Consider the following 10879-nt stretch of genomic DNA (forward strand, 5'->3'; position numbering starts at 1 on the left):
TAAGGTGATACATTTTTATGGAGGACAATGGGTGCGCCGCTTTTAACTCTTACCAATGTTAAAAGGCCGGTCATCGGCCTGCCTTTAACGCCCTTGATAGCTGGATTGAAAGCAATCTCAAATCCGTCAGCAATAGGATTTTCCAAAAGCCCTGTCTCTTGGAGACAGAGAATGTCTATGTCTCCGAGTTCTTTTGATTTATCTCCATAGAGGTCGGTGTGTCCTCTCGTGTTCCAGGATGCGATACAGAGATTTTCCAAGTAGCAGGTCGCTAAACATTAGCTCTCATTTACCCCGTTAAGGGTTTTGGCCACCCAAGTCCAATTTTGCTCATTGCTTGCATCAGAGGGAGTGCTTCGGGTTGGCGAGTCGGTCTGAGCGATGGTGATGGTAATCAAGTCCCTTTCAGTATCCCATCTCCTACTATTATCACCACCCTTTTTAGAATCCAGCTTCAAGGTTGGCAGGTTTCCTTCGACATGTTTCTCATCATCATTATTTTCGACTGATCTAGGCACGGAGCGCAGCTCCCGTCGCGCTTGCAAATCCTGCCACTTTCCTTCGCTTATTTCTGTGATGTCAAATCCCAACAAATTTATTTGGATACAAGACTCCAATAAAGAGTCTCTGATCATTTTTGATGCAATGTGAAGGATTACACAATCATTTGTCTTTTCTTCCTCAAATTCAACTGTCTGAATATCTTCCGAGATCACAGTCCTCAGCTATGGTATGAGGTGGAAAAGGGTAAGAACATTTTTCTATTTAGGATCAGTCCGTCTTTTTCTTTTTGAATTCGTTCCAACCATGCAAGGTATTTCCCAATTATTTTCACATTTGGTACTTGCCGACTAACACCTTTAGGGGTTTGTTGTTTCACCTTTTGCTTGATCATTTGTTCACCTTTTTTTGCTTTATGTAGATCAAAAGCTATCTTTCTTGTTCGTGGGGTGTTTCCATTTTTATTTTGATTGTTGTGCTCATATTTAGTTGAGTGGTTATTTCGTTTAGCGGATTCAATGTTTGTACTTTTGAGCAGTTAACAGCCTCAACCAGTGCTCTTCTTGCATTCAGAGTGAAGAATTTGCAAGCGCTCTTATCGGCATCCTCCAGAGATGGAACATTACTCTTGATAGTCTCAAACATAACACATCTTCTGGTACTTATTTTTACCTGATCGATGAGAGATGGACTAGACTCGAGTCTATGCTAATCGGAAGATTTGACAGACCATTTCCAACCTTCATTTTGGAGTCATGTGGCTCACTCACTTCATTTTGTTCATCTTCACCCTCACTTGATTCATATGTGGACAGATCCAATAGGTCAGTTGGTATGCTATCATCCTGTGGTCGATTAGGATGATCCTCTGGGTTAGGTTCCATTGGCGTATCCGAGGTTAGGGCCTCATTACAATTTGCTCCAGTGTTCAGTTTTTTTGCACAAATGTTGTTAGATGTAGTTGTAATACTGAAGGCTTTGAGGTTTCTCAAAAAAGATCGAACGTTCGCTCTTTGTGGCTTTCTTCTTTTTTCATGTTTTTTGGTTTCTTCTCCAATAACACGATGTCTGAGGTTTTTTTGTAGGCTCCACTTTTTTAGATTAAAGACAAGGAACATTTTTACCTCCATTGGAGTGGCTTCTACCTGTGGATTTTCTCGAGAGTTTATCTCAAGTCTGTTTCCTGCAATGGCCTGGGCTGCATTCTGATCCACAGGATTGTCCATCAGTCCTTCAGCATTCGCAGAGGTGGAAGGCAAAAATTCTCTTGGGTCATCTGCATTCACAGAAGTTGAGGGTGTGCTTTCTCTTGCGTCTTCTTGTATCGACACATTCGGTGGATGTTGTTTAGGTATAATTTCAGAATTTAATCTAATGGGCTTCTCATGTCCCATAGATTGTTTGTGATCTCTCGCGACTACATCCTTTGCATACTTATCTTCTCCTCCACAGAGTGTTGCCTGATTAGCTTTATTTGTCAGGGTTTCATCATTGGATGTATTTTTAGTTTTATCCTTTCATTTTCGCGGTTGACCTACAGACGTTGGTTCTCTGATTAGGTCAACATCAATTGGCTCATTATTTCTTTCCATGTCAGTTATGTCCTTCGTGTTTCGAAAGGGGCCATTTTCTGTTTGTTTGGTAGGTTTACAACCTACTAGCTCGCATAGAGCCATATTACTGGCAGTAAGATCAAAGTCTGGTTTCTCTGGATTTTTAAAGTCAATGTTTTGCATTTTCAGAAGGGCGATGGCTTCTCGAAGCCACTTCCGCAAACAACCGCTTATCTGCTGCACTGTTTTTAGTGTGTTCTAGCATAAGTCTTACGTTTGCTTCAGAATTGGAGTTGCCAATTGTCAGTGCTTGTTTACTCGAGGCCATTTCATGCTCCACAGATATTATTTTTGTGTTCAACAAAGCTAGTAGTGTTGTTTGATCTTTTATATTTTCATTCAACTGCTCGTCGAGTTTAGTGAAGGGCGCCATTGTTAGGGTGAGTGCTGCCATTATCAGGTGGTTCAAATCTTTGCTGAGCTTATTAGAAAGATTACAGGCCAGGATTTCAGATGCGTTCAAAGATTTACGTTCCCGTAGAGCTTGCGCAGGTATCCGCGTCTGTCTGATGTTTGTATGCGTTGCCAACTTGTCTTCATTAACAGAACTTTCAGATGAGGATGATGTGTAAGAGTCCTCAATTGTAAAATTCTGGGGTTCTGTTTGAACTTTTACCATGTGCCTTTTTTGTGAGATGGTTATGTTGTCATCCGAGCTGGACAACAGTCTTCTTCTTTTTATTGGGGGCTTAGGAGCTGAGTTCAAAGAGGTTGCACTGCCATTTGCTTTTATTGTGCAATCAGGAGCCTCATGTTCACAGCAACTGAGGTCACTGGCTTGTGACTGTGGGGTTCTCACAACCTTGTCCTCTTTATCCTCTTCACCGTTAGTAACATTACTTTGCTGATTTCCAATTCTGGCATTGATTGCAATTAAATCTTTCAAAACTTTGTCCACATCTCCAATTGAGCTGCGTCTATTTGTGTTTAAGTGCAATGGACTCACCGGGCCTTCAAATACCATAGGGGGCAAGGGCCACTTGTCAAAATGATCTAGCTGTAGGTCTCCATCGGTTCGGTGCTCATAGGAGTGGCATTTTCATTAAATGGTTCTTTTCTAACCTTTTCTCTTTCTCTTGCCACGGTTGTCAGTTCTCCTTATGCCACACCTGCACTGTTACCTGTATAATTATGGGACGCCAAGCCCATGACATCTGAGTCGCACTGTATCTTGTTTTTTGGCTCATGCAAGAACTGTATAGCTCGTGAGGCTAAGGCTTGTAAAGGCAAGACCTTAAGTTGATCAATATTCTTTCTACAAAGAATACTGGCTGCGTCTCTATTTGCGTCCCCCTTCGCACCAGTAATTAAGCAGCATGTTCCTGAAGCAGTGTATTCATGGCTAGACGTGAAAACATTGCAGGCAGAAGTAAGGCTTTCAGGGCGCAGGCTGCATTCTTGCCAGTCCCATTGATTTCCTGTATGTGTAAGAGCGGGAGTACTGGCAGTGCAGTCATGAAAGATGTCAGTAGTTAAGGAAGAGACTGAGGGGCAGGTCATTGCACAAGACACAGTGCTGCTTACCAGGGAGCTTGCGCCGGGTTCATGCATCTCTCCAGCTCTTAGGGCTAGAAATCTTTGTTGTCGCTGCGTGAGAGGAGGCCCCCCCCTCCCTACATCTGGGTCTGCACAGGTACAGTCACTCGCTCCGGACACGCAGCAGCCGACGAGATCTGATTAAACGGCTGCTACACTAGGCGTCCGAGCCTTCTTCGTTTTATCCCCACTTGCCATACTGCTTGGGTCGCACCCCGAGCAACACGAATAACACTCTGCACACTCCGCGTCGCTCTGCGACGGGGCAGAGCTTTTGTGAGAAATGGACTTCCTCACACAATGAGGTGAACGGGCTGCCAAATCCTCGTTCTAGACAGCAGGCAGCTTCCTTCCGCAGGTTTCTCTTCACCTTCAATATAATTCAAAATCTTAAGGGCATGTATCTTCCTAGGGATTCTCCTTTCACTGTATTGCAACTTGGATGCAGGTCGCAGACTCGCAAGTCACCTGATATATTCCTCTACCAGGCTCCTCTTGCACATTTATAATAGTTCACATTCTCAAGGGTATGGAACTTCCTTGCGATTCTCCTTTCTTCATTTATAACAGTTCACACCCTCAAGGGCACAGGCCTGACTTGAGATTCTCCTTCTATTATTACGTGTGCACACACTTGAGTTTGCCTGGTGCACTCTCATGCCAAGACTTTCATGCAATCTTTCGAACACTTCTCTTCACCTGATGTACTCTTCTCCTAGGACTTGACTTTACAAACATTTAGCTTTACCTGGTATGCTCTCCTGCCAGGACTTCACCTTACAAACATTCAGCTTCACCTGGTATACTCTTCTGCCATTACTTTATGCTATGTCTTTATTTATTTATTTATTTTACATTTGTATATCGCCCAGACCCGAAGGTATCACAGCGATTATGATAACAAGAGGTGGCATTAAAGAATAAGCATTGTCATCAAGAGTTTTAGTACATTGACATCTGGAGTCTTATGCATTGTTCTCAATAGTCAGTTAGGCATATTTGTCAAAAAGCCAGGTTTTTAAGAGTTTTCAGAAGTTTGATAGGGAGAGTTCATTTCTGATGTGGTTGGGGAGAATGTTTCAGAGGGAGGGGGCAGTAACACAGAAGCTAGCACCCACTACGTGTTTGCGTTTGAATCTGGATGTAAAGAGCTATTGGCTAGATGACGATCAGGGGCATAGGGCAGCTAGTTTAGGTATGATGCGGGTGGTGAGATAGGAGGGGGCATTTTGGTGGAGACATCGGTGGGCTAGGTAAAGAGTTTTGAAAACAGTTCTTTCTTTTATAGGGAGCCAGTGTGCATTGCTTCTTGCCATTGTGATGTGTTCAGAATGTTTGAGGCCAAGTGCCACTCGTAGTGCCTTGTTTTGGAGGAGTTGAAGCTTAGCAATGTTTTTGGAAGAGGTGCCAGAGAACAAAACGTTACAGTAGTCAAGTTTGCTACTGATGATAGACCGGGCTAATGTTAGGCAATTGGAGGGAGGGATACATTTTCTGCTTAAGGTGGTGTGCTTAGCTGTGTAAGCTGTGGAGGATGCAAGCGCATTTATGTATCGGGACATGTTAAGCACTTGAGGTAGACGCCCATTGTCTTGACATGTTTGGAAACCTGGTGGCTCCGTCGATGGTGAAGGAGGAGTATAAAGGGTTGAGGGAGCTTAGACGTTGAGTTGAGCTGAGCCTACAGTGAGATAGCTCGGTCTTCTCGTCATTTAGGCAGAGGTTGTGGGTTGCCATCAAGTTTTAGATGATGCTGTATGTTGGGTTTGGTTGATCAGCTCAACAACTTGCGTGTAGTTTCCTGTGATCGGCAGGAGGACTTGCGTCTCAACAGCAAAGTTGGTGTATGGGATCCCTAGGGCATCGAGGTGATCAAAGAGCGGTTTAATGTAGGTATTATACAGTGCAGGAAAAATACAGGAGCCTTGTACGACACCGCATGGGACAGGGATGGGGCCGACTGAGTGGTCATCTGTGAAGACTTTGGATCTACGTTCGCTTAGGAAGGATTTGATCCATTGTACTGCCTCCTTGGAGAAGTGGAAGTTTGTGAGCAGGTGTTGGCAGAGGACATCGTGGTCTACAAGGTTGAATGCCGCTGATAGCTCTAGGAAGAGTAGAATGGCAAGATTTCCTGAGTCTCGGGTGATGTCAAGTTGGATTTTTAGGTCCAGGAGGGCTGTTTCGTTGCTGTGGTTGGGCCTGAAACCAGATTGTCTGCCGCCTAGGAGTTGATGTTGTTTGAGATGGTTTTGGATTTGGGTATAAAGCAACACGGCCAAGGATTTTGAGGAGGAAAGGGACGGTGGCAATGGTGTGGTAGTTGGTGGAGAGGGTGGGGTCGAGAGAGGGTTTTCTGATGAGTGGGGAGACCCATGCTGTTTTGAGGCAAGGCGGAACGTGATTGGAGGTGAAGGATGCATTCACAAAGTTTGCTAGGGTTGGGGTGAGAGTGGCTGTGCAGAGCCTGATGATGTGAGCTGAGCAGGCATCACCTTTGCAATTTGAGGGTATAAGATGTTGCACTGTGGTGTTGATATCCTGCACGGAGACGGCTGAGAAGTGGAAAAGAGGGGGTTATGTATACAGAGGGGTTTTGGGGGCATTGTGGAAGGAAGGTGTTTGGCAAAAATGCTTTCTTGTTTTGATCAGATTTTGTCCTGGAGTTTGCCAATTGTGTTGGAGAGTGCTGCTTGAATGGTGGAGCACCATGTTTTGTCAGCTTGGATAGGCGAGTGGGAGGAGGCTAGGTGTTCTAGTTCTTTGAGGATGGTGAATAGTTCTCAGGGGCTAGAGCTGGCTTTGGCGATTCTGGTGTTGAGAAAGTCGGCTTTGGTTAAGATGAGGGTGTTTTTAAAGGTTTTGGCTGCAATGCGGAAGGACTATGGTTATGAGGAGTAGGGTTTTTTCTCCAGGAGTGTTCCTGAACGCGCATGATTCAGCGTAAGGAGGTGAGGTTTTCAGTGAGCCGATGTTGACTTTTCTGCAGGGATTGGGCAATATGGGTTTGAGTGGGGCATGTTGGTCAATAGTGAGAGAGAGGGCTGTGAGGTTCTTCGAGGCAGAGCTTGTGGGTCCTTGCAAATGGCTTTGTTTGGGGGAAAGGTGCCTTTGCAGGGTGGGGGCTAGACCTGCTTCCGTGAAATCCACAAACTGAGATCAGCCCAATGCTTGCTTATCAACCCTTGCTTCATAGAGTTTCTTTCAGTAGTCGCTTCCTTTCTCACCAAAGGCTTCTTGGCCCCTTTCCCAATAGCATTCACCTTTACTTTGCTTTCTTCCCTCAGTTCAACAAGCTGTTCATGGACTTCCTCATTGGCCTCTCTTTGTGTTTCGCACTTAGTTCTTATGGAGCGACCATGGGCGTAATTCTATGGGGGGACAGGGGTGTTTGTCCCCCCCAACTCTCATGGTACACCATTTTGTCCCCTTTATTTGGATGGAGCACTTTATTTTCAGATGTCATGTCCCCCCCAACATTTTCAGCAAAGTTACTCCACTGGGAGCGACACACAATTTCAAGCAACCCAGAACCCCATCTGTCTCCCCTGGGCTTACAGGTTGCTTCTGGAGTTCTTTTGCTTCGGTTGCCTTCAATTTGCTGGCTCATCATGTGTCCCATTAGTCACTGCGCCTTCGCTGTGTCCTTTTTGACAGTGTGGGGTTCCTGCTGCCTTGTTTTCTCGGGCGGCGAAACGTATGCACTCTCCTTTCTCTCTTGTCAGGAACCTGAGGGAGTCCTCACTTCTTTCCCCCGGTATCCTCTTCTCAGGTGGCCAGGGAAAGGCCATTGCTTTTGGATCTCGACCCTGGGGTGGATATGCAAGGGAGGATCACCTGGGTGTTGGAGATTTGGGGAGTGGGGAGAGGACGTCCTTAGATAAGACATGGTATCCCCCATTTCCCTTTCATAATGAACATTCAATCCCTCAAACCTTTATAGATTTTTGTCGGCCCTTTCCCTGTGATTCCCCTAGAATATTCCCCAAAAAACACCAGTATGCTACTGGGACAAAGAAGAGGACACCTAGAACAACAAATCCTCACTTTGTGAAAGCAAACACCTATCAACCCTCGCCGAGTACTGAGACGAGGAGGAGGACAACAAGAGCAAAGCAGGACAACCGCTTTAATGATGAGCGGTCTAGTCCTTTTGGGAATGAGACTGGAGGCGGTAACTTTAAAAGCTGGAATCCCAAAGGAAATTAAGTCAGCTGTGCGAGAACGCCCACAAACTGCTGGATGCCGGCAGTCCTATCCGGTGTAGCTTTGTGGCAGGAGAAGCGCTTCAGACCCGTGGAAAAATACAGAGCGTATGCAGCGGGAAGCAAAAGGTATAGTATGCTGGAGGCCGGTGGCAAGCCGTAAGAAGGAGGACGCCGAGACCGAGGGAAATGGTTGCATGAGTCCTGTGTCTCAAGCACTGCTGGGTTTGCGTGTGTCACAGAAGACCGCTGGGAGTAGACGTGAGGGACCACATGGGGAGAGCAGGAAACCCTTGGCAGTGGAGGACCTCGCAAGGAGCCGTAAGTCAGACTGGTGAGTGCAACCAGAAGGGGAAACATTGGGCTGGCAGGCAATCATAGAAATAAAGCTATGGGAATTGAGATCAATGGAAAACAAGCATTGCTATGTGGCGTTAAAGCGGATATAAGACATTTTGAATACCAAACGCAATGAAAGCAAGTTAAAGCAGATATACAGCATTTTTTAATACTGAATGAAATAAAAGCAAGTTGGGAACACTCTTGCATCTTGAGAGGAGTCAAGAAAGATTGTGAATCTTACTGAAAGGAAGTTTTGAACTGTATTGAACAATGAACTGCAGTAACTGAAAACAAGTGCTAACAAAGCCAAGAAAGCACAAGGAGTTGTATGCATGATATGAGAAATCCAGCATTGGCCAAAGTCATTAAAGTGCAAAGAATTATATGATATAAGGAAACAGGCATTGGCATGAGCCAAGGGAACATAAACAAGTGTAGTGCATGGTGGCCAGCCAAGCCATAATACAGTGTCAAGAGAATGTGGCACAGGTGACTGAAGCAGGCCTCACTTCTAAGAAGAAGCAGTGGACTGGTGTTAATGGAAAAACAGTCAAGGAGGGGTACCCGTTGTAATGGGTGGAACGTGTGGTCCGTCAGCGGTGCCTAGACCTATGCTTTGTGAAGTACTTTGAACTTGGGGAAGGGGAGCTGATTGCAAGCCAAGAGCTATAAGAAGCTCTGAACTTTACTGTGAGCACTATTCATTTTGATGCTGACATCCCTACACATTTTATGCATTTAGCTGTGAGTGCAAGAACAGGTTTTGGACACAGATAGATGTTTTTACTTTGGACTTCCTGACGCAGACTATCCGTAGTTTTCTTTAGGTAGTGACATCCCACCTTAGCATAGGGCAAGTTAGGCATTATTCCACCCTGCATTTGTGAGTTAATAAAACTTTGTTGAAAGAACTTGGACCTGTTGTCTGTGTCTCACTCATGATGCCTTCACACTCTCTGCTGTACGGACTCACCTCCACACTGTCTCCCACGTAGTGCTTTCCCTCAGTGTGGTGCTCTGCGCCAGCACAGGTCGTGGTGCAGCCCAACGTCTGCAGATCTCTCCTCTGCCTGTCAGCTGTAGCAGATTTAAACTTCCCAGCATGATTACATAGTTTCCAAACACTAGACCGTTAAGTTGATTTACCGGTGTTAGTCATCTTCACTGCTCTGTTGCTCTTTCTCATCTCAGTCGTTACTAGGCTGTTCTTGGTATGACGTTGAGGAAGTTGCTATTGGACTTTATTGGGAGTGATCATTGCCTGCCTCTCTCTCATCCCAGTTGTTAATATACTGCTCTTTGTAGGGTGTTGGGAAACACAAGTAAAAGTTTGAGGGAGAGTGTAACAATATTCCATCAAGGCATGAAGAAGGAAACATCCCTAAAAGAGAATATGGGGAAAATGACTTCATACAATAATGATGTGTCATCCCCATGAGGGTCACCTTCCTCCAGGTGAGCCTCCATCATATAGCCGCCCCCAGGGTCAGGATCAGGTGGTGTCTGCTGTCTGCTGGTCGCATAGGGAGAGGCTACCTCAGGGAAAGGAGAGTTGACATAATCAGATTCAGCACAGTGGCATCAAGATTTCTACAGCAAGGCTCGGTCATGATGGAACACAGGCAAAAAGGGAATCAAACCAAGTATCATCTTTGATGCCAGCCTCTCTTTTCATGGCCTCACGTAGATTATGTAAAGCTCTAATGGTATTCAATAAAGTTCCATTGTCCATATCATTCAGTGATACACATGTACTTCCATTGCAGTGAGAAGTTCCAGGGCATATCTATTTTGCATCATCATGATCTGAAGTCATTTAGCATTAACAGTGGTTTGGACCCCCGGAGCCATCTATGTCCCGCTGAAAAGTTTAAAATGTTCTTGTATTCTTTTTAACGCCTCTGAAGAAGTTGATGAAAAATAATTACTCCAGATCAATCGCCCAAAATGTTCAACAGTTCCATGTCCTTCAACAGATTTATGTTCAGATGTATTCAACAGAAGAGGGGACACCGGGGGCACAAAAGTGGCTTGGGCGGCATGTTAGAGCTAACCAGATGAGCTTTTGGGACTACCAAGATCGGGGAGTGCAAAGTAGCCATGCTGCATACTGTGAGGATTCAGAAAGGTGAGACGGACTCATAGGTAGAGTTTTCACAAATGTCGCCATTTTATTAAATAAATAGGGGTGAGACAAACGCCTATCTTTCCCTAAGTCTAATAAGGATTTTCCTACCTGAAAACTAAGGCTAAAGGAAAATGACCTTACGTCTAAAAGTATCTGTCCCTCTCAATAATACATACAACAAAATCATACAGAAATAAGTTGGCAATTTAAACTTCCCAAAATAACATATACATTCAAACACAAAAGCTGTACACAGGAATCCTTGTGACCACAGTTGGAGCCCCTTCCCCTGGATCAATTCAGGATGTTACAAACCAAAGTTCAATTTCACTAGCCACGTTCCACTGCAGGTAGAAATCGAAGTTCTTTTCATTCAATATGGCCTTTGCTTGGTAAAGTGACTGTCTTAGTTCAAAAGGTTATCCACACTTGCAAACAATAGTTAAAGTTCCACAACCTTCTGCTAAGTAAACCAAAACACTTTCTCTTCACACAGCAAGTCAGAAGTCAAGATAAATATTCTCTGAGGATCGATCAATTGTTATCACGTCATA

General features: G+C 44.8%; 1 long non-coding RNA gene across 1 annotated transcript in view; it reads right to left on the reverse strand.

The window, feature by feature from the left end:
* The window catches only part of LOC138480820 (uncharacterized), a 72899-nt gene extending 68997 nt beyond the window's left edge, over positions 1-3902 (reverse strand). The window contains exon 1 of the long non-coding RNA XR_011274136.1: positions 3639-3902. This is a non-coding gene — a long non-coding RNA (uncharacterized lncRNA). The remainder of the gene's footprint in view (positions 1-3638) is intronic.
* Positions 3903-10879: the final 6977 nt, after the last annotated feature.

Source organism: Ambystoma mexicanum, chromosome 5p, assembly GCF_040938575.1.
Source record: "Ambystoma mexicanum isolate Mex_15411 chromosome 5p, UKY_AmexF1_1, whole genome shotgun sequence".
Taxonomy (NCBI): Eukaryota; Metazoa; Chordata; class Amphibia; order Caudata; family Ambystomatidae; genus Ambystoma; species Ambystoma mexicanum.